The sequence below is a fragment of the Phyllobates terribilis genome, unplaced genomic scaffold, assembly GCF_046119375.1.
Source record: "Phyllobates terribilis strain yellow unplaced genomic scaffold, ASM4611937v1 Scaffold_13__5_contigs__length_258822181, whole genome shotgun sequence".
NCBI classification, from domain to species: Eukaryota; Metazoa; Chordata; class Amphibia; order Anura; family Dendrobatidae; genus Phyllobates; species Phyllobates terribilis.
Window position 1 is genome coordinate 91,007,994 of NW_027362773.1, and position 19,727 is coordinate 91,027,720.

Below are 19,727 nucleotides of genomic sequence, written 5' to 3' on the forward strand. Positions count from 1 at the left end.
ATCCGATCGGTGGGAAAACATAGAGGGTAGAACTTGAAGTGTAGCATGCATTGCTCCACAAATGCACGACTTTGACTTGGATCCCCATAGTAACGTGGCGGATCCGCAGGAACGAGAGCAGATAGATCCATCTGGACGGGTGCGTAATTCGCCTGGAACTCAGCTGAGAAAAAAAATAAATTTTATTTATTTATTTTTAATGCATGTATTCGCTGGAAAACTTCAGAGAGCGAAGGCCGTGGGGCTCAACGGGAACCATGGCCTGAGCATGCTGTTATGCACACGCCCGGACTGACTGGCGTGTGCGGGTGTTGTGGTTCCACTGGACCATGGACCGGAGAGTGCCTGGAGGGGCGTGACTAAGTATCTGGCCGATCCGACCAAGGTGGCACGACGGCATACGACGCCAGTGCACCAGGGAGAAACCGGGCAGAGGGACCAGGTGCTACTCCAGGTCAAACTCCGGACACGGGGGTTGACCCACACTGGGATTACTGGAAGAGGCAGGTTAGGCTGGCACAGACTGGTGGATGTAAGCAAACACGGCAGGTATGCAGATGGGTGGATACAGGCGAGTATGCAGGCAGGGAGGTACTGGCCGAAAGGACGGGCTGGAGCACAGAAAGGTTAAGACCCAGTACAGACTGGGTCACAGAACCGCAGATGCGGTAGACAACCACAGCAGAGAGGGAACGCCCGAAGCGGTGGGCCACGAACAGAGCAGGACGGGGCTGCAGGAGCAGCGAGCACAAGCAGGGCAGGACAGGACTGCCGGAGCAGCGGGCAGAAGCAGGGCAGGACAGGACTGCCGGAGCAGCGGGCAGAAGCAGGGCAGGACAGGACTGCCGGAGCAGCGGGCAGAAGCAGGGCAGGACAGGACTGCCGGAGCAGCGGGCAGAAGCAGGGCAGGACAGGACTGCCGGAGCAGCGGGCAGAAGCAGGACAGGACAGGACTGCTGGAGCAGCGGGCAGAAGCAGGGCAGGACAGGACTGCCGGAGCAGCGGGCAGAAGCAGGGCAGGACAGGACTGCCGGAGCAGCGGGCAGAAGGGTCAGAGCGGAGCAAGGCTGCCGGAGCAGTGAGCAAAAGGGTCAGAGCGGAGCAAGGCTGCCGGAGCAGTGAGCAAAAGGGTCAGAGCGGAGCAAGGCTGCGGAGCAGTGAGCAAGGAGTCAGAGCAGGCTAGAACCGCCGGAGCGGTAAGCAAAGGAGTCAGAGCAGACTAGAACCGCCGGAGCGGTGAGCAAAGGAGTCAGAGCAGACTAGAACCGCCGGAGCGGTGAGCAAAGGAGTCAGAGCAGACTAGAACCGCCGGAGCGGTGAGCAAAGGAGTCAGAGCAGGCTAGAACCGCCGGAGCGGTGAGCAAAGGAGTCAGAGCAGGCTAGAACCGCCGGAGCGGTGAGCAAAGGAGTCAGAGCAGGCTAGAACCGCCGGAGCGGTGAGCAAAGGAGTCAGAGCAGGCTAGAACCGCCGGAGCGGTGAGAAAAGGAGTCAGAGCAGGCTAGAACCGCCGGAGCAGTGAGCAAAGGAGTCAGAGCAGGCAAGGCTGAGTAGGGGGGACAGGGCTCTGTTCACACGGAACAGACAGGAAGGGAAAGGCAGAGCCAGACACCCACAGGGTACTTGCAGAGAAGTAGCGAGTGGACCACAAACTCACAAACGGGAGTACAGAGACAACAAGCAGGAGTTAGGTACGAGTTCAGACTCTGCAGAAAAAGGAAGGGAACGGACATAGAGGCAAAACATGTAAAGGATAGGAGAGAGTTCAGACTGGAACTGAGTGTACGGAGGAGACCGACACTGCAGCGGAATACAGGAGCGGGTCTGGGAATACAGCCCCCAGAGAGGCAGGACGAACAGGCAAGGAGCGTGTTCAGACAGGAAAGACAAGATACAGGAGCGGGTCTAGGTAATCGGCCCCTAGAAGGCGGGAGGAACAGGCTAGGAGCGTGTTCAGACAGGTCAGACAAGATACAGGAACGGGTCTAGGTAATCGGCCCCTAGAAGGCAGGAGGAACAGGCTAGGAGCGTGTTCAGACAGGCCTGGAAATACAGCCTCCAGGATAGGCAGACAAGAGAACACAGAACGGGACCTGGCACCTTCAGAGTGCAAGCACACACTGAATGAAACACTATGCTCAGGCAGGAATAGATGGGAGCAGCTGAGCTATATACCAGGTGACAGACAGCAATAGGCTGAGGACGCACAAGGGGTGTGACCCACAGCAGGTACAAAAAGCAGGAAGTGATCGGGCGCCGCCCTTAAGCAGAAGAAACAGACACAAACAGACAGCATGGAGGGAAGCCAGAGAGACATTCTGGACTGGAGATCAAGTGCGCGCTCTTGCACAGTGGGAGATGGACCACCATGCAAGGACGCCGCCAGGTATGTTACAGCTAGGAGCGTTGCTGACGCTCAGAGAGCAGCAGAAGAGGCAGCAGCTAACTGCCAGTGTGTATAGCCTAGTGAGGGCCTGAGTAGGCCGAAGGCTAGAGGAGCGAGTAGCATTGGGGGCAGAGGGACTTTACCAGCTCACCCCAGAAAACATATACCGGACAACGGGTCCGAGTCTGCAGGGATTCTTTACACCCAGCAGAGGACAACCGGAACCCCTGGCGAACTACATGTCCCAGGAATACCAAACACTGACTGTTATACCAGGGTCAGGAGTTACCGAGGCCCCATATACCAGGGGGTGTGTACTCCAACAGAAGGCCCTACCACAGGATCAGCCGGTGCAGGACAGAAACCAAGTTAGGCCTAGCTCCATGCAGGTCAGAAACTTACTACAGAGAGGCAAGAGACAGGAGGCCGTACACCCGCTCACTGGGGAGAATCCGGACGTGCACCCCTCACCCTACAGCGCTCCAGGGTGTTCCTGAACTATTTCCAGTAAAGGTACAGAAGTGACTTTTGCGTGTACTTCCCCTTCTTGCTCTGACCTGGCTGGGTCCCCTCTGTCCTGCATCCCCAACTCCTACGCTGCCCTGAGGCCCCGCTCCGCCTGTGGGGAGCGATTCCATCTAAGCTGCCACAACACCGGCCTCAGTGGACGGCCGCAGCGCTGGTGATCCTCACCAGAGACCACAGGTGGCGTCACGAACTTTGACATTTCATTTTCCCCTTTTTAAGAGAGACCCCAGGGTACGGGCCCGGGAGCCGACCACCGCGACATCCCCCAAGAACAGGCATTGAAGCCCGGGCGCCGAGTAGTCCCCATCCCCTGGGCGCCACATCTCTCTAACTTGCGTCACGAACAGGATTGCGTGCCCTTTGCCACCGGGTACTGTGAGCCCTAAGAAACTGTAAAACTCACAGTGGTAAAGATTTTCCCGCCATTTTCTGGAGTTTCCCGCCACTGGCCGCCATCTTTCCGGTCGCCGCGCGGGAAGAAGAAGGGCGTAACCGCTGGAAGCGCGCGAAGTCGAGGACACGCCCTGCCCCTGACGTCGAATCAGGAAGCGTCAGGTCCTGGAAGGAGCCAGAGGATGCCCTGACGTCGGACGCAAGCGACGCAAGGTCCTACCAGAAGACCGTCACCTGCGGAGCTGCGGCCTACAGAAGGAAGGTAGGCCACGGTTCACTAGGGGGGCGCCAAGATGTAGCAGCAAAAACCCGACGTCGCGGCCCAGGCTGACAGCCCCGATGATGCACCCGCGGACGCCGCCGCGCAAGACAGAGCAGACGCTCCATCACCAGGGCCTCTAGCCCCTATCGTACATTTGCCTTTACCATATATGCCTGGAGCAAAGTGGCTCCCCCAGTATAGCGGCAAGCAAGACACCATGTCTGGATTCAAGCGCAAAATATGCAGCATCCTGGACATGTATTCTATGACGGGCAAACAAAGAGCTGCAGTTGTTGTGGGACAATTGACTGGTGCTGCGGAGAGAGAAGTAGAGACCTGGCCGGCCGCAGACCAGGAGTCAGTGTCCGCATTTTTCAAAAAATTACAGACTGCCTTTGAGAACCGCACTGAAGCAGACCTCCAGATGAGGTTCTACCAATGCTCTCAGAAACCGGAGGACAGCGTTCGGGACTATGCCTGCCGTTTACAAGGGGCCCTGCGAGCTCTAAAACAGGTTAGTCCAATTAGCATAACAAATGAGAGTAAAATGCTAAAAGAACAATTTGTCCGGGGGCTGAGGTCCCAAGCGGAGAGCAGGACTGTGCGTTGGTGGTCCTTGGATCATCCAGATGCTACCTTTGACACCCTTAAGGATATGGCTATAAAGGGACTGCAACCCGTGGAAACGGCAGATACCGCAATCCAACGTTACCAGGGTGGGGCCACTCCAATGCCAGCAGCACCCACCTTTTCCCCGCTGGCTGCTGAAGCCAAAGTGCAGGCAGCGCCCCCTACTGAGCTAGACTGTTTGCGCTCAGAAGTGCACCAGCTGACCAAAAACCTGGCCACTGTAATGAGTGCCCTGCAACTACGGACGGAGCCAGAGACGGAGGGAAATATCCTGCTAGCCGACTGCCCTGAGGATGTCCCCTGGATGGACCGGAGGAGAAGGAGAACGTCGCCACCCCGGAGGAGGACATCGCCATCCCAGAGGAGGACAACGCCGCCCCCAGGAAGGACCAACAACCAGCGCCATCCTCACCAAGAGTTCGTCTGCCACCGCTGCCAGAAGGCAGGTCACACAGTGCACCAGTGTCCTTTAAACAAGCAAACCCTGGGTCCGAGGGCCAACACCCAGGAATAGACTCAGCAGGCCCCTCAGACTGGCACCACAGGTTCGTGGGAGGAAGACCTTTCCTATCCATCATACTGGACGGCATTGCGATACCTGCCCTGCTGGACACCGGATCCCAGGTAACAATCATACCTGATATCCTCTATAGCAAATACTGGTCCATGGACAGTCTCCAACCCTCAAACCCAGACTTTTCAGTATATGCCTCTAACGGCCTCCCTCTTGACCTACTTGGGGTTAAGAATGTAGCAGTAAAAGTGGGGAGAGTGGAGTTAAAGGACCAGGGGCTCATTGTAGTGAAGACTGTCAATGAGGAAAATGGACTGAATGTAGTACTAGGCACTAACATTGTGGGTAACTGATTGGAGGACGTTGTGTTTTTACTCCAACAGCTTGCTGACACCGCCAGACCGGGGCAGCGGAGAGCACTCCAGAGGGAGATTCGATGTACCAGCAGCAAGTAAAGCTAACCGGTGGTGCGGGTAACAGACCCTGTACCCATTGTGATTCCCTCAATGAGTGAAATGCTTATCTGGTGTAGAGCAGCAATAGGTCTTAAAGGACATAGCTACCAGGCGGTAGTAGAACCCCTTAGCTCAGAACACAGACCTACACTCTTAACTGCCAGGGGGGTAGTAGATGTACGCAATGGGAGGGTGCCCGTCCATCTTCTCAACTATGGGGAAGGCGAGGTCAGATTACCACGTTATGCCACTGTTGCCAAACTTTACACTGTAAATAATAACTCTATTCACACGGCGGAGTCCTTAACCTCCCCAGACCAAGTGGAAGATAATGATCCTACAACACAGGTGGAGGATTGGTGTCAACAGCTCCACGTTGGGACAGACACCACTCCTGCCCACCAGAAACAGGGAGTACACAGGGTGGTTCAGGAATACGCGCAGGTATTCAGCAAACACTAACTTGACTTTGGGAGGATTAAGGGGGTACAACATCACATCTCCACAGGCAACCATCCCCCCATCAAGGAACGGTACAGGCCTATACCTCCAGCACACTACCAGAAAGCCAAGGAGATGTTGCATGACATGAAGAAGGCAGGGGTAGTAAGGGATAGTTGTAGTCCCTGGGCAGCTCCCCTAGTTCTAGTCAGGAAGAAGGATGGAAGCATGAGAATGTGTGTAGAATACAGACAAGTAAATCGCATTACACATAAAGATGCATACCCTTTACCCCGTATTGAGGAATCCCTGGCTGCCTTAAAGTCTGCAAATTACTTTTCCACCCTTGACCTTACTAGTGGGTACTGGCAAGTAGCTGTGGCTGAGGAGGATCGGAAGAAGATGGCCTTCACCACCCCAATGGGACTCTGCGAGTTCAACAGTATGCCGTTTGGACTTTGAAACGCCCCTGGAACGTTTCAGAGATTGATGGACAGCTGCTTGGGACACCGCAACTTCGAGACTGTGTTGCTATACCTAGATGACGTGATAGTGTACTCCAAGACATATGAGGACCACTTGAAGCACCTGGCAGAGGTATTTGAGTCACTGTCCCAGTATGGGATGAAGTTGAAACCCTCAAAGTGCCACCTGCTCAAGAGAAAGGTACAATAACTGGGGCACATTGTCAGCCCAGAAGGGGTAGCACCAGACCCGGAGAAGGTCACTGCCATACAGAAATGGCCGAAGCCGAAGAATCTCAAAGAGGTGCGTCAGTTCTTGGGACTGATAGGATACTACCGGAGGTTTGTACAAGACTACACTAAGAAAGCAGCGCCTCTGCAAGACCTCCTGGTAGGACAGTCCCCCAAGGGCAGAAATCCCCCATTCCACTGGAGTAAAGAACAGGCTGAATCATTTCAAGGAATGAAGGAGATCCTGACAGGTGATGAGATCCTAGCCTACCCTGACTACAGCCAACCGTTCCTGCTGTATACTGATGCCAGCAATGAAGGATTGGGAGCTGTCCTAAGTCAGAAGCAGAATGGCCAGGAGAAAGTCATCGCATATGCAAGCAGGAAGCACCGCTCGACTGAGAGGAACCCAGAGAACTATAGCAGCTTTAAGTTAGAGTTCCTGGCCTTGGTCTGGGCCATCACAGAAAGGTTCAAACACTACTTAGCCTCCAGCAAGTTCACTGCCTACACTGACAATAACCCCTTAACTCATCTTGAAACAGCCAAGCTGGGAGCCATGGAACAACGATGGATGGCTCGGCTGTCAAACTACCAATTCACAATAAAGTACTGGGCGGGCCGCAAGAACGCCAATGCCGGTGCCTTGTCCAGGATGCCTCACCAGTCAGACACAGAAGAAGAAGTGGATGACCTGGAAGAGATTGCGCTACCTGCCTTTCATCGGAATGGGATGATCCACGAGCAACGAGCCTCCTGGAGGCAGCGTGGTAAAACGTTAAACCCTTTGCCTCACCACAGCTGGAAAGAGACCCAGGACAGTGACCCGGTTGTCAGCCGTATCAAAGAGCTGATAACCCAAGAAGGTTCCTCCCTGGAGAAGGATGCGTCTCTCCAAGCAAAACAGCTGTGGAATGAGAGAAGCCGGCTGTTTATCTACTGTGAGAAGCTGTGCCGGAGGTACGTCAATCCAAAAACCCATGAGATGGTATGGCAGATAGTGGTCCCCAAGACGGACATCCAGATGGTGTTGGAGGCCTACCACGATCAGTCGGGGCACTTTGGCTGGAAAAAGCTAGAGACCCTGTTGAAGTGTCGATTCTACTGGGTGGGAATGCGCAGCTCCATTGAAAGGTGGTGCAGAGACTGTGGACCCTGTAGCCTCAGAAGAAAAGACTACAGCAGCCAGAAGGCACCCCTGCAGCCCATCAAGACGACTCGACCCCTGGAGATCGTGGCCCTGGACCATGTCAAGTTGTCACCCAGCCAGTCAGGATATGCCTATGCCCTGACCATGGTGTATCACTACTCCAGGTTCCTGGTGGTCGCCCCTGTCAAAGACCTGACAGCAGAGACAGCAGAGAAGACGTTCCAAGCGTACTTCTGCAAACCCCATGGATACCCTGAGCAGGTACTGATTGACCAAGGCCCGGCCTTTGAGGCTGAATTGTTCAAAGAGTTCTGCCATCTGTACGGGTGTAAAAAGATCAGGACTACACCGTACCACCCCCAAACTAACGGTCTCTGTGAAAAGATGAATAACATCATCATCGATCTACTGAAGACTATACCACTAGAAGAGAGAAACCAGTGGCCAGACCTACTACCTGACCTAGTGGATCTGTATAATCACATACCAGTAAGTTCCACCAATTGCACTCCGGCATATCTCATGCGGGCAAGACCAGGAAAGCGGCCCATGGACCTGGAGCTTGGTATTGTAGAACCAGAAGCAGATGTGACCACTGAAGACTGGGACACGACCAGACAGGAGCAGTACAGAAGAGTACAAGCATGTGTCGAAGACAGTCTCACTCGGGTGAGGGATAAACAAGAAGCACAATACAACAGAAGTGCACCAGCAGAACCATTCATACCAGGAGAAGTGGTATTGAAAAGGAAGCGGAGGAACCACAAGCTTGATGACCAGTGGGAGAGAGAACCCTACACTGTGTTGAATTCAAGGTTTGACAACAGGAAGACGTGTCTGATCAGCAAAGATGGAGGAAGAACAACTGCAACAGTATCTAGGGACCACCTGAAGTTGTGTCCAGATCTGCTAAAACCCCAACAAGAAGAGCCTCTCATTTTCCCGGAAGAACCTGATGAAGCAGTAATACATACTGATTTAGGAGTCTTCCCGGCAGATTGGCCTCAAATCGGAGGAGCAGTTATAATTCTAGTACTCCAATTCTTCCAACAGCCAGAAGACCCTCCACAGCAAGTTGAACCTGTAAGTGCTGCAGAAGAGCCTAGTGCCGCAGAAAAGCCTGCTCAGGAAGAATCCCCGGAAGAAGGATCCCTGGCAGAAGCAGAGCAAGAAGGCCCAGCCTATGGTGAACTTGCCAGCCCATTAGCGAGGTTAAGGCAGTTTTTCAATACCATCACTAGTAGAACAATCAGGGTAGCTGAAACACTGACACTACACAGACCACCGCACTACGCAGATCTACACGTAGCATGAAAGGTCAACTCCCTGTCAGGTACACTAAGTAAAATAGTTAAACCCCGACAGATGTAGATAGTTATCCCTGGGGTATGGTATTGTATTGTATAATACTGTATATTATTGCATTATCCTGTGTATGTATTGCTATGTATTTATTGCCTTTTACAGGCCTTTAACTTATATTTTGCTCCTCTAATGGACAATCCAAGTGAAACGGACACTTTACTTATTTGCTTCCCATTACCTGCTTGGGTATCTAAGAACTCTGTGGCTGAGGACTATGTGCAGCCCAAAGACTTTATTTGTACATATTTGCACTCCCTGAGTGCCCCTTTGCGCAACCTCTCCGGAAGTGACTTGGACTTTCTGCTTTCTCATTGCCTACTGTTTATTGAACTATATATGTATATTTATCCATGTTCTGGTTATGCAACGTTCAAGTGTCCTAACCTCCCACAAAGGGAAGCTTGTTATTGTTGTTGTTACAAAATGTGCTTCAGCCCGGGAGTGCTGAGTTCAACTAGGGGGGTGGAGCTAGGCAGAGGCGCTCTGTGAGTTAGTTCTCCTCAGGAAGTGAGTGGAGACAGAACAGTCTGGAGTCCACAGCCAGTTCCTGCAGAGTGAGACACAGAGAAACAGGTCAGTCTGCAGTGGAGCTCAGTCAGACTCAAGCATCTCGAGTTAAGTGAGCTAGGAGCGTTGCTGACACTCAGAGAGCAGTAGAAGAGGCAGCCAGCTAACTGCCAGTGTGTATAGCCTAGTGAGGGCCCGAGTAGGCCAAAGGCTAGAGGAGCGAGTAGCATTGGGGGCAGAGGGGCTTTACCAGCTCACCCCAGAAACCATATACCGGACAACGGGTCCGAGTCTGCAGGGATTCTTTATACCCAGCAGAGGACAACCAGAACCCCTGGCGAACTACATGTCTCATGAATACCAAACCCTGACTGTTATACCAGGGTCAGGAGTTACCGAGGCCCCATATACCAGGGGGTGTGTACTCTAACAGTAAGCCCTACCACAGGATCAGCCGATGCAGGACAGAAAACAAGTTAGACCTAGCTCCAGGCAGGTCCAAAACTTACTACAGAGAGGCAAGAAACAGGAGGCCATACACCCGCTCACTGGGGAGAATCCGGATGTGCACCCCTCACCCTACAGCACTCCGGGGAGTTCCTGAACTATTTCCAGTAAAGGTACAGAAGTGACTTTTGTGTGTGCTTCCCCTTCTTGCTCTGACCTGGCTGGGTCCCCTCTGTCCTGCATTCCCAACTCCTACGCTGTCCTGAAGCCCCGCTCCGCCTGTGGGGAGCGATTCCATCTAAGCTGCCACAACACCGGCCTCAGTGGATGGTCGCAGCGCTGGTAATCCTCATCAGACACCATAGGTGGCGTCACGAACTTTGACATTTCATTTTTCCCTTTTTAAGAGAGACCTCAGTGTACGGGCCCGGGAGCCGACCACCGCGACATCCCCCAAGAACAGGCATTAAGGCCCGGGCGCCGAGTAGTCCCCATCCCCTGGGAGCCACAGGGTTCAGCACACTCCAAGTACTTCAGGTGCACTTGACAGGACCCCAAGCTCTAGTGTGTTCCTCTCTTCTCTTAATTCTCCTTCTCCCTCCTTGTGTTCCCCACTGAGTCCCGTACGGGTACTGCGATGCCCTTTACGGGTGGCGTGTAGCCCCCGGACCGACTGGGTGCCCTTATTGGTGACTGGTGATGAGAACTTGGTGTAAGGCCAGGTCCCTCTGGCTAAACGCAGATTAGAGGATACAGGTGACGACTCCGCTCTGTCCGTATCCCCCTGGGATCCACATAAGCCTCCGGACTTTTCTGACAGAGACGTGAAGTGCAAGGTCAGATAATCGGGGACCGGTACCCCCTCTTGCGGCAGGGTCTTTCTGACTTAGCCAGAATGAGGCATGCAGGTGGCGACTCCGCTCCGTCCGCACCTCCTGAGATCCTTTCGCCTGTGGAGCCTATCTCCTCTGCTCCTCTCTTTTGCCTTCTTGTGTGGACTAAGACCAGGAACTGAGCTGGCTATAACTCACCTCTGCCCCAATCCCCAGTCTCGATGCCTTAGACCGGGAATCACAGAATACTAGAACAGCTGCAGCTTGTACTGACTAACCACTCAAGGGAACTGCGACCAAAGACCCGGTACTAAAGATGGCATCTGTTTATATATGATTCTATTAAGGTGTGTTATAAAGTGCTTCCTCCACCCTCACTCACTACTTGGTTCCCCCTTACTTTGGTTCCCCCCAACTCCTCCATTCAGACCCAGGGCTGCACTATGGTGCTTTAGATCCCCGTCCTGAACTGGAGTGGTGTAATGTTGAGTCCGTGGCATGGGTCCTGTGTAGTACGCCATCCTTACCCTGGAGTGGAGATACCACACCTCGGTCTGAGGTGCAGTACCCCTGTGGCGACTGAACCCTCATGGGCGCCACATTATACTGTATGGAGCACTGTGTGGGGCCAATTATACTGTATGGAGCACTGTGTGGGGCCCATTATACTGTATGGAGGATTATGTGGGGCCATTATACTGAAGGAGCACTATGTGGGCCCATTATACTGTATGGAGCACTATGTGGGGCAAACTATACTGTGTGGAACACTATGTGGGGCCCATTATACTGTATGGAGAACTATGTGGGACCCATTATTCTGATATGGAGGGCTATGTGGGGCCCATTATTCAGTATGGAGGACTATGTGGGGCCATTATTCTGTATGGAGGACTATGTGGGGCCCTTATACTGTATGGAGGACTATGTGGGGCCAATATTCTGCATGGAGGACTATGTGGGGCCATTATTCTGCATGGAGGACTATGTTGGACCCATTATATTGTATGGAGGACTATGTGGGGCCATTATTCTGCATGGAGGACTATGTGGGCCCATTATTATGCATGGAGGACTATGTGGGGCCATTATTCTGCATGGAGGACTATGTGGGACCCATTATACTGTATGGAGTACTATGTGGGGCCATTATTCTGCATGGAGGTCTATGTGGGACACATCATACTGTATGGAGGACTATGTGGGGCCATTATACTGTATGGAGGACTATGTAGGGCCATTATACTGTATGGATGACTATGTGGGCCATTATTCTGCATGGAGGACTATGCGGGGCCATTATACTGTATGAAGGACTATGCGGGGCCAATATACTGTATGGAGGACTATGTGGGGCCATTATACTGTATGGAGGACTATCTGAGGCCCATTATACTGTATGAAGGACTATGTAAGGCCATTATACGGTATGGATGACTATGTGGGCCATTATTCTGCATGGAGGACTATGCGGGGCCATTATACTGTATGAAGGACTATGCGGGGCCATTATACTGTATGGAGGACTATTCAATGTTATATTTGATAAGGGAAAACTTCCTCAATTGTAGACATTTTTTAAATAAATATCACGGTTGTCTTGCGACTTTGTCCAAGCTTTTCATTTTGGCCCTCTGGGTATTTGAGTTTGACAAAATATAAAGGGATGTCTGGGCATACAGTATTGCCATATCGCACTGCGTCATAATTCAGCTGTCACAGAGAGATACTGCAGACTTTTCTTTTGCAAGCAGAAAACCCTATAAGATATAAAGGGATGTCCGGGCATACAGTATTGATGACCTATCTACATCTACAGGATAGGTCATCAATAGCAGATCAGTGGGGGTCCGACACCTGGTGCCCCCAAGAGCAGCTGTTTGCTCAGGCGGCATTACTGAGCGGCTGCTGCTGGTTCTGCAGCTCAGCTCCTGTTCATTTGAATAGTAGTGACTACAGTACCAGCAGCGACTGGCAGAGGCCACTACACTCTGGATAGAGCTGCGCTTGCTCCGGAGCTTGTAACAGCTGACCGATGGGGGCACCAGCTGTCAGACCCCACCTATCTGATTTTCATGACCTATCCCGTATATATAGAGAGGTCATCAATCCCATATGCCCGGAAATATCCTTTACTCTCTTATAGTTGTTTTCTGGTCACAAGAGAAAAGTCTGCAGTTACTCTGACTGCAGACAGCTGAATTATCACACTGTCACGATTTGCGCACACTGTCTCGATTTTCCTGTATTTTAATGCGGGAGGGCGGTCACTTGACCTCATGTATGCGATTTACATACTTGCAGTCACATGCCGACTAGTCTCATCCAGATTCTTTCAATTCTCTTATATTGAGTGGAGCAAGATGAGTCTCATCCGCACATGACTGCAAGTATGTAAATAACATACATTTAAAGGAAAATTCCTTTAAAGAGAATTTCCAACCTTCTTGAAAATTTTACAGGGGACAGGGTTTGTTTTAAGAAAAAGAAAAACAACCTTAAAGGGGTTGTCCAGCTTTAGGCTACAAGCCTGCAATTTCTCTGTGCGCGCTGTGAGGATTCTCAGGTGTCGGTGTCCTATGTGAATTGAGTGCAGCCGAACACAGTCTAGTCAGAATGTGGCCAGAAGTAGAAGTATGCATATCACATGCTTGTGGTCACACACCCGACACCTGAAAATCCTCACAGCGAGCAGGGCGTGCAATGTGAGGATTCACAAGTCTGCAGTCACATAAAGTGACTGCAGTCTTGTAGCTTAAGGCAGCTTGCACCTGATCACACTTGCTTTATTCTGTTCGGAGGGGCTGGTCAAGTTTTTTTTATAGTTTACTTTTGGAGGTTGTGACAGCCTCCTTTTCTGACTGTGCACTCCTCTGATCAGCCTAAGGCCCCCTTCACATGTACGTGTCTGCGTTATGTGTGGCATCCTTTTTTTTCATGGATACCACACGTGCCCATTATAACCTACTAGCTATTCAACCCGTTCTACGCCCGGGTGGCAAGCATTTTTATTGGTATATGGTCTCCCATGCTGGTATGTGCTGCCCCCCTCCTGGTATTTGTGCTGCCCCCATCCTGTCCCCACCATCCCATCCTGTTATTCATGGCACCTCTCACCCCCAATCCTGGTATGCAAGGCACCCCTCACCCCCAATCCTGGTATGCATGGCACCCCTCACCCCCAATCCTGGTATGCATGGCACCCCTCACCCCCAATCTTGGTATGCATGGCACCCCTCACCCCCAATCTTGGTATGTGTGGTACCCCATCCCTCATCCCTATCCTGGTATGTATGGTATCCCAGATCCTGGTATGCATGGGCCACTCACCCTCATCCTGGTATGCATGGCATCCCTCATCCCCATCCTGGTATGCATGGCACTCCTCATCCCAATCTTGGTATGCATGGGCCCCTCATCCCCAATCCTGGTATACATAGTACCCCTCATCCCCAATCCTGGCATACATGGTACCCCTCATCCCTATCATGGTATGTATGGTACCCCTCATCCTGGTATGCATGGTACCCCGCATTCCTATTCTGGTATGTATGGTACCCCTCATCCCTATTCTATTATGCATGGCACCCCTCAAATCCCTATTCTGTTATACATGGCACCCCTCACACCCCAATCCTGGTATGCATGGTCCCCTCACCCCCCAATTCTGGTATGCATGGTCCCCTCACCCCCCAATCCTGGTATGCATGGTCCCCTCACCCCCCAATCCTAGTATGCATGGTTCCCTCACCCCTTAACCCTGGTATGCATGGTCCCCTCACCCCCAAATCCTGGTATGCATGGTCCCCTCACCCCCCAATCCTGGCATGTGTGGTACCCCTCACCCCCCAATCCTGTTATGTGTGGTACCCCTCACCCCCCAATCATGGTATGCATGGTCCCCTCACCCCCCAATCCTGGTATGCGTGGTACCCCTCATCCTGGTATGCTTGATCCCCTCACCCCACAATCCTGGTATGCATGGTCCCCTCACCCCACAATTCTGGTATGTGTGGCCCCCTCATCCCTTTCACACTGTACACACATACAAAAAAATAAACAGTTATACTCACCTTTCTTCTCTGTGCTCCAGCGCTGCTGCGTCCTGTTCTGCCGGAGGCCGGGGGAGGAGTGTGGCGAACGAGCACCGCGCTGTCCGGCGCCATTTTGCTGAAGACACACTGCAAATGTGTCTTCAGTAAAATGGCGCAAGATAGCGCTATGTGCATGCGCCGATCCGGCGCCCCACTCCTGCCCCGGTCTCCGGCGAAGAGAGGCGCTGCGGCAACGCTCCTCCCGGTCAGGTAAGTATGAAAGTATGGCGTCGGAGATCGCGGTATGCGTTCAGTGCCTACACATACCGCGATCTCCGGCGCCATACACTCCTCTTACCTGTAACGGCTGGATGGGTGATTCTGTCTGGAGCCAGACTGCGCGTCGCACATGCGCAGTCTATCGAGGCTTCAGACAGAGACACGCTTGCAGTGTTATATTATAGATGGTGTTTTTCCGGTAACGGTTTTATATGAATTTATGAAGGTGCCTAAATTTTTACGCTTATAGCCCGGGGGAGGCATGACTGATAAATATTAGGATTAGGATCCCATCAAAGAAAGGTCACCTTGTCACGGCTAGTGGGCTCTCCTGAATTTGCCAATTTATGTGCTAAATACTGTAATTTTTATAAGTAAATTCTATATAGCAGTAATGCGGTTCAAATGTCATATATTCAATGTTTGCAGGACTTACAGGGGCGGCTGTATTCTCCTGTATCTATCTATACTGAGGAGAGGGTGGACATGCCTTGGTGTTTGGGACCTGATCTTTTAAGACCCTAACAACGCCCCCGCTGCTATCCGTCCTTGGTGACACTGTTTACCTCTTGGTATCACTTTGCAGCAGCCAACAGAATGTCTCCGCACTGTGACCCTAAACTACATTCTCACTTATCTTTTTGCAAAGGACCAGAAAAAGAGGGGAGGAGACATCACACCATGTGAGCACATCCCGCCCACTATTACTGCAGTCTTAATGCAATCTAACACTACACTAGATTCATGGGAAATGTCTGCAGCTGCTCCCCCTAGGGTTTGAAAGTTGAAAATATCAAAACTTTTACAATTTTTATATTTTTTTTCCATTAAAAGATTTTTTTTTTAAATTAAAACTTTAGTGCTTTACATTTTTTCAATTGTTGCTGCGAGACCTCTGAAGATGATGAGTATTATACTATCCATTTCTGAGCTTTACGTTGCTTTACTCCCTACTTCACAGCACACTGACGTTGAGTATGGTCTCATCCATATGGGGTCACAAAGGTTCAGCTAATGTTATCGCCTTTTGCAGGGCTTTTCATACTGGATACATCACCGTCCATCATATGAAAGTCCAACCATAAACAATATTCCATGGACCCTCAAGGTAAATCCCAAACTTCTCCCTGATCTTCTCTATGGGATATTCATGAAGCTGCTTTATATTTTATCCATGACTGTATAATAACAAGGGCTCTCTGGTTGATTAGATTATGTATAAGAGAATTTCTAAATGTTTTTTTTTTATTACAGGATGACCCACTACGTGTGGTTCCCTGGAAAAATTCCTCTGAAGATTCCATCAAGCTTCCTCTTTGGATCTTCCGTGCCACAGTTTTTGTTTCGCTGATGACACTTGTGACAATACTAGAGAACTTGGCTTTAAAGCGCACCTGTCAGCAGGATTGTGCTTAGTAAACCACATACACTGACCGATGGGCGCCATTACACTGAGTAAAATGATAGCTTTGTTGATGAAATCCGTCCAGAGGTTCTTTTATAATCTTTAGTTTCAGTTTTGCCATAATGAGATACTCGTGCTCTGGGGCGGGACTTTAGGGAGGTGCTGTAGCTGGTGCTCTCATTATGTATGTGACGCGCCCCCTGGGCCATATTCTTTAGGGGAATACCCGGAGCCGGATCAGATGGGGGTTGTAGTCTCCGAGTGGCTGTGACCCGGTCCGTGCCCAGGGTGTCAAGCTCAGAGTATGTGGCAGTCCTACAGATGTTACAAAGTTCGTTATGTCGACTACGCCACCCGTTGGATTGCGGTCACTACGGCCGCCGCTGCAGCAGGGTCCGCTGAGGCTGATGGTGTTGGTGCAGCTTTAGATAGTATAACCCCCAACGGGAGGGGTATGGCCTCAGGGGGTCAGGTGCAGAGGATGGGGGTTGTGGTGGTGCTGCGTGGATGATAATGAAAGACAGAGTCGGGTTGTGCAGTTCAGGGTGTTTACTTACTGCAGATATTCCGGTCACTCCGGCCTTAAGTGACCACCCGAGCCGTGCTGCGTCCACCAGGTCCTGGATTCAGCCAACCCCCAAGCAAGTCCGGAGCGTGTCCCTGAGCCCTCCTTCTTGTCCTTTCTTCTGGCCGTCCCCACCAGGGATCCACCTAGGTCCAGCTCCCTCGGGCCTTCTGTTGGGAGACCCTTGGCCTTGGGTTCCCTGACCCTACACGTGGTTTGCCTTCAGGGTAGATGTGGTGGGTGGCCGTGGCAGATCCTGCCCACGGCCTCCGGTCTCTGGCTGAGGTGTGCTTTAGCCCCCACCAGTTTGGGATCCGGTACCCTTTTGCCAACTCTTCACCCTGTGTTTGTATGTGGGTTCTCAGAGTTTCTTCTTGTTTCCCCCTCTGGGTCTCTCTTTCTCTCCTCTCTCACTCTTGCTCTGGGGCTGCTCTGCTCTCTTCCTCTGACTGCTCTGCAAAGACTCACAGACTGACTGACTGTGGCTGACTGACCCTGATCTTAGATGGTGCCCACCTTAAATACTCCCTCTATGTGTGAGCTCAGGTGACCAGCACCCAATGAGCTCCTAACTTTACCCAGGCTGCTCCCCCTATCTGCCCCCACACTACTGGGATGTACCACCCCCCTCCCACTCCAGCCAGGAACAGACTCGGTCGTACCTGCACATTTCTAAGTGGGAGTACCGTTGGTCTGCTCCTCGGAAATGGGATGTGTGTAGTGCATGCAGCTTTCTGAGCTCATTTCCACACTCCATCCTTACCCGGGAGTGGAATATCACACCTCTGGCTGAGGTGCAATACCCCTGTAGCAGCCGAATCCTCAGGGTGCTACATTCCCCCCTGGTAAATCACAGCACGTCCTCGGGCTGTAAGATATAAAAACACCAAAACATACAATTTTTGCATAAACAACATAATAAACACATATAAAACTTTTCATATAAAACTTTTCATAAATAACACTCTTGTCTTCTGGTACCTCCGGTCACTGTGCAACTTGTGACCGGGTAAAGTGCGACAGTCTCTTGAAGAAACAAACACGGTTTCCTATAAAACCGGTAGGGGGCGCTTTAGGAAGCGCAACTATTTACAAGGGAATATGGCCGCTCTCAGTCCTCGGCCAGGTAATGGGAATAGGGATGACCGCTCTCAGTCCTCGGTCAGAGGGATTAAGGGAAATACGGGTAACAGTTCAATTCTCTGGTCCCAACGGGGACTATAATAGCAGCAACGGTTCACTGTGCCCCGACGGCAACTATATACAGCTTCTACTCCGCTGTACTCAACGACGACATCCTCCTGCTCTTTCTTTGTGGTTCACTTTAGCTTCAGACCCGTCCGGGTCCTCTTGCTCCTCCTCACACCGCAGCTCCTCCTCCGTCAGGCGATGCACATGGAGGGCGTAGGGTCCTTTGGCACACTTGTGCCTGGTGAAGGTGACCTCGTCCCCTATATAAAGGTCACGACCTCTGTGTCCCTCCGGTAGGTGGGACTCAACGTCTCTTCTGGTCACGAAGACGTCACCTGGGGTGCGGTGATCTCGGATGAAGCCCCACCCGTGCTGCATATTGAACTTGATCACAGTCCCGGTGGAAGGGGGACCATGAGCTGCACGGGGACTCCTCCTGGCCCGGCTCTTCTGCTCCGCGCTCCTTATTTGGGCTTGTTGTTCCCGGACCCGCCTCTCTCTCCGCTCCCTCTCAAAGACCTCGAGCTGCTGCCGGCAGCACTCTGCACGCTCCGCTGCAGCCGCCCGGGTCTCCTGAGTGAACCCCATGAGGTCTTCTCCGGTGGGGTCCCACTCAAACTGTGCCTCCTCTAGCGGGGGCGAGATCCTTTTTACGGGCTTTGGAACCGGAATCAGGGGTTCGCACATGGCCCTTGCTTTTTGCAGCTCCAGCTGGATGTATTCCTGGGGCCATACGAAGGGCTGCCCATCCGGGCACGTATGTTGGGCGAACAGATCTTCTCCCAGATGCGGCACTCTTGGTTTTATGGGCGCGGTGGTGGTGGCGCCCGGGTTGCCCAGGCCTTGCGGCCAGGCCTGGGGCACCTGGAAAGTGAAGGGCACCGTAAGGACGGCGGCGCCCTGGGCTACTTGGCCCTGCGACCAGGCCGGTGGCTCCGCGGAGGTAGGGGGCGCTGTTGGTATTGCGGCGCCCGGGGGTACTAGGCCTTGCGACCAGGCCGATGGTACTTCCTGCTTGGTCACGCTCGGGGTCGAGGCGTATGACGTCACAGGGGTCGCGGCCGCGGCTTCCGGTTGAGGCCTAGTCTGTGGCGGTGACGTTGCGGTTACGGGCACGGCAGGGGGTACTTCGGGCTCTGCGACGGGGAGCTGGGGCAGGTACGCGGTTTCCCGGTTTGGGGTAGAAACGTCCCCTTTACCTGCCTCCTTTCGTTCGGCTCCCTTCTCGGCGCCGTCTCCGGCCTTCAGTCCTCCTGCGCCATCCTCAGAGGCGGTCTGTCTCCTCGTCTCGGGTGGCGTGCTCCGCTGACGAGTCTCGGTCTGCTGGGCCATCTCTCGGCTCCACTCCGCCAACGTCTCTCGTTGCACCCGGGCCATCCTCCGTGCGAGGCCCTCCAGCGCAGTCTGTGCACACTCCCGATCTCGGGGGAGCTGTGCCAAGACCTCCACTAAGCCTAGTGGGGTCGTTGCTTCTAGCAGGCTCCTGACCAACGGGTCGGTGCTGCTCTGCTCTCCTTCCGTTGTCTCCAGCAGGCTCCTGGCCAGCGGGCCGGTGCTGCTCTGCTCTTCTCCCATCTCCGGGTAAGCTTCTTCTGGACTCAGCTCTAGGCTTCTTGTCTCCGGGTGCGCTCTCTCCAGACTGCTCCAGG